Source organism: Elephantulus edwardii, unplaced genomic scaffold, assembly GCF_000299155.1.
Source record: "Elephantulus edwardii isolate Elephantulus edwardi_28Jun2011 unplaced genomic scaffold, EleEdw1.0 scaffold00027, whole genome shotgun sequence".
Classification (NCBI taxonomy): Eukaryota; Metazoa; Chordata; class Mammalia; order Macroscelidea; family Macroscelididae; genus Elephantulus; species Elephantulus edwardii.
Genome location: NW_006399777.1, coordinates 21,742,797 through 21,746,240, shown reverse-complemented (window position 1 = coordinate 21,746,240; position 3,444 = coordinate 21,742,797).

Below are 3,444 nucleotides of genomic sequence, written 5' to 3'. Positions count from 1 at the left end.
GAGAAAACTGTTTAAAAGGGATATAAGAATGGGTGTTCTTATCATTACAGAAGTCCAGAGTGAAGGCTGTATAGTGCAGTGGACTTGAGGGGAGGGATTGCATAAAAAATGAAAGAGTTTTTTTCTTTTCACGGAGAAGAGTGAATGGGGGGAGGGAGTGGAAAGGGGAAAAAAGTGCAACAATGAATGACTGGAAACCCTAAGTCTCTGTAAAAAACCCAAACCTTTAACAGTATTACGGAAGAATTCTAGCTAATAAAAGAGTTACAGGATTAAAAAAAGAAAGAAAGGGGGGGAAAAAAACCCATAGCACCTCCTGAGACAAAAAGTGATATGGGAAGAACATGGTAATGGCCCAAATGTTCAACCACAACTTAATGGATTGAGAAATTGTGATCCACTTATACAGTGGAATACTGTGCAGCATTCAGGAGCAACGATTTCAGAAAATACTATATAACTTGGGAGAGACTGGAGAGCATTATGCTACATAAACTAACTCAGTCTCATAGGACCAGAAACTACATGGGATCATTATTGTAAAAATAGATGGATAACTCGTAAAACGTGTATGAGAACCCAAAGGAGAAAGGGTGGGAGCAGAGGGGTAAGGCTGGGTAGGGGTGAAACTACGGAGTTGCACATTTTGGTGGGTGGAGGGAGGATGGAAGGAAATGGGAAATATCTGCCAGGGACCTGAAAAGACAGGGTAATAAAGGGCATAGTAAAATGGTGATTAATTTTATAAAACATGGGAATGATTGTGTGAAACACAATGTGAAGTAATTGTGAAACACAATGTATATGAACTTTGTAAGCAAATCAATTTTAAAAAAATTTCCCAAAGGGCTACTTCTTAAAAATAAAACTACATGTTATGTTTGGGTCTAGAGGAAATTAGGTCTGGTGAAATAAATTAGTCACAAAAGGGTAAATATTGTAAAAGACTACTGCTGTTGTTGTTGTTGTTGTTAAGTGCTGTCGAGTCATAGACGACTCATAGAGACCTTATGAACGAAAGACCTGAACACTTGCATAACTTTCATAGTTTCTCCAAGTTCATAGATTTTCCAGGGGCAAGCTATTTTGGAAGTGGATGCCACTCCTGCTTCTAAGCTTGTTTCAGTTGGGGAGTTTCACCAAACACTGTCCACCGTGCATAACCATTATTGCATTTGACACAGTGTCACAGTCTTCAGCATCACAGCAACCACAAGTTATGTCTGCACAGCAGTGCTGTACCACCTAGAAGAATGTTTGACCAAAACCAATTAAAACTGGGCCCAATGGCTGCAGATTAAAATCACTCACCTTTGGCTTGGTAGCATAACTTTCTGTCCACTAGGCCAACAGATCTCTCTCATTGTTGTTGTTAAGTGCCGTCGAGTCACTTGTGACTCATAACAACCCTATGAACGAAAGACTTGAATACTTGTATAACTTTTATTGTTTCTCCAAGAAGACCACTACTATAAAAAAACTAAATAAAGATTTACACACAGTCATTCTTGGATGATTGCTAGGAATGAGATGGAAGAGTGTAGTAAAATATTAATAAATGGATAAGAGACACTTATTAAGATCAATGAGGGAAAGGCAATATAAGGGAATGGATATTATAAAACTTAATGTATATGAATTATTTAATGACAGACCAATATGCTTTGTAAGCTTCCACTGAAACCACTATTGTTGTTGTTAGGTGTCATCAAGTTGAGTACGACTCATAGTGACCGTATGAACAGCAGACCTGAATCCTGCTCTATCCTGTGCCAGTCTCACCACCTCTGACACACTAGGGCCCATTAGTGATGTCACCATGTCAATCCATCTTGTTGGAAGTCTTCTTTTCCTTTGCTGACCCTCCATCTTTCCAAGCACGATAACACTTTTCAGGAAAACAGCCTCGCCTAGCTATAGATCCAGAGTATGAGAGACCAAGCTTCGCCATCTTTGCCTCCGAGCAGCACTCAGGGTGCACTTTCTGCAAGACATATACCTGTTGGATCTTTTGGAAGTCCATGGGTTACTCAGCACTTTTCTCCAACACCACAACTCAAAAGCCTCAATTCTCCTTCCGTCATCCATTGTCATTGTCTAGCTCTCCGATGCATATCAGTTCTCTGATGAAATCACTATAGTAAAAAAAGAAAGGAAAAATGAAGATAAGAAGAATCAAACATTCAAGTTGTACATTTGTGAAAAATAATGAATACATTATAAATTATTAGAAGAAAAACTCAGTCTCACAAGAAAAACAATCAGAATACTCTTCAAAAGAGAAGATGGCCATTTGGGCTGTTTCCATGTTCTTGCCATGGTGAATAATGTTGCTATGAACATTGGTATACAAATCTCTGTTTCTCAGGATCTGTTCCAAGCAGTGGAATAGCTGGGGCATATGAAATTTGTATGTTCAGCTTTTTGTGGTAGCATCAAACTGTCTTACAGAATGGTTGTACCATTTTACAATCCCACCAACAATGTATAAGAGCTCTTATCTCGTCACATCCTCTCCAACATTTATTACTTGCTGCCCTGTTAAGCCCTGCCACTGTTCATGGAAACAGCCCAAACGTCCAACCACAAACGAATGGATTGAGAAATTACAGTACATTCACACAATGGAATACTAAGCAGCATGCAGGAGCAATGCTATTGTAAATTATTACCTAACTTGGGAGGGACTGGAGAACATTATGCTGCATGAACTAACTCAGTCCCACAAGGACAAATATTGTATAAAGCCATTATTATAGAATGAGCATAAGGATCCAAGAGGAGGGGAGTGTGGAAGCAGAGGAATGAGGATGTGCAGGGGGGGGGAGGGAGCATTAATCATGGGGTTGTACAATTTGATGAGGGCGGGGTGAGAAAAATTGGCAGAATATGTTCTCAAAAATAGTGTATTTTGTCTTTCTTTTCCTCCGCCATCGTAATAAGTGTGGCTCCCTTTTGTCTTCATTATGTTTTCTCACAAGACTTTCAGGATTAAGAGGTTCCTGGCCAAGAAACAGAAGCAGAACTGGCCCATTCCTCAGTGGATTAGAATGAAAACTGGCAATAAGATCAAGTACAACTCCAAGAGAAGACATTGGAGAAGAACCAAGCTGGGTCTCTAAGGAGTTGCACGCGTGATGGCAGCGCACATAATGATCCTCGGTTCATTAGTATCGCACTGTGTCAAGTTGAACGGCCACATCGGTTAATCTGATAGTGATTGTCACCATCTGATCACTATCCATGGAACGTGCTTTGTTATGCACCCACATTTTCAATAAATATATGAGACCTGTGGTGTAAATTGCTATTGTCCTCTTGATGTGTAGTACTGGTTTTTGTTGGGTGTCCCCCCCCATTCAGGCACATTTTATTTTATATGCTCATTTCTATGAATTGTGTGTGTTGGAGGTTTGTGGTGTTTATTTGCATTGTGTTTTATAT